Here is a 1,030-nt window from a genome sequence, read left to right on the forward strand (position 1 = left end):
CTAACGGTAGGATGTCAATGCACGCGACATGATATGACGGTACTCAACCAAAAATAAAAACAATAAAAAGCTAACCGAAAAGTTAGCGCTAGAAAGCTCGCTCGTGGAATGAAGCAAGATGAAGTTAGAAGCTCGTCAAAACTAAAAGGTGCTCGCTCGCTCCATCAAATTATGAAAGTTCTATTTTGGGCGAGCAAAGCATGAAGGTCCCTTCTCGCGTTTAGGTTATAAGCGAGAAGATAGGCCTGAAGTTCGAAGCGTTTGACACAGCCGGTTTCACACTTATGGTGTATTTAAACGCTTGTCGTATGCATACGGAAAATGTATCTTCTTCTCATTCTACCATGTGACGATACGACTATATTTGTTATTTTTTACAATATATTTTTTTCACTTCTTTTTGCATAGCAATATAGGAAAATGTTTAAAAACACATTCTCATATTCGGTTTTTCAAATGTTGCCCTGAAAAAAATAAGAGCAAGAACAAATTTGTTTCTAAAAATGTTAATTTTCTATTAAAAGAGATATATTTTACTGCTTTTTTGAAAATTAATTTAGACACACACCATACACATGGTGTAAAGAAAAAGTAAAAAATTAATGTACTATTATAAAAAATGTGTCAAATTCGACCAAACGTGCTGCTCAAATCGTGTCAATGAATTTACAGGGCTAATTTTGAAATTAAATTAATAAAATGTGACATTTTTAAATATCGTATTTTTAAAGCACTTGTCTAGAGAAATTAAAAAAAAATCGTATGTCCGGACGTGGATCAAATCCGACAAAACGTTGGCCTAAAATGAAATGAAACCTTCATGTTTTGCTCACCCGAGATAGAACTTTCATGATTTGATGAATCTAGCGAGCATCTTTTAGTTTTGGCCAACTTCTAGCTTCCTCTTGCTCAATTCCGCGAGCTAAAACTTTCTAGCGCTAATCTCATGGTTAGCTTTTGATTGTTTATATTTTTGGTTAAGTATCATCTAGTTGATCGCGTGCATTGGCATCCTATCATTAGGACCCCT

General features: G+C 34.5%; 1 protein-coding gene across 2 annotated transcripts in view; it reads left to right on the forward strand.

The window, feature by feature from the left end:
• LOC117169010 (prostasin) overlaps positions 1–1,030 on the forward strand; it is a 297,259-nt gene that overhangs the window by 291,919 nt on the left and 4,310 nt on the right. The gene's annotated exons all lie outside the window — the stretch shown is intronic.

Source organism: Belonocnema kinseyi, chromosome 1 (genome assembly GCF_010883055.1).
Source record: "Belonocnema kinseyi isolate 2016_QV_RU_SX_M_011 chromosome 1, B_treatae_v1, whole genome shotgun sequence".
NCBI lineage: Eukaryota > Metazoa > Arthropoda > Insecta > Hymenoptera > Cynipidae > Belonocnema > Belonocnema kinseyi.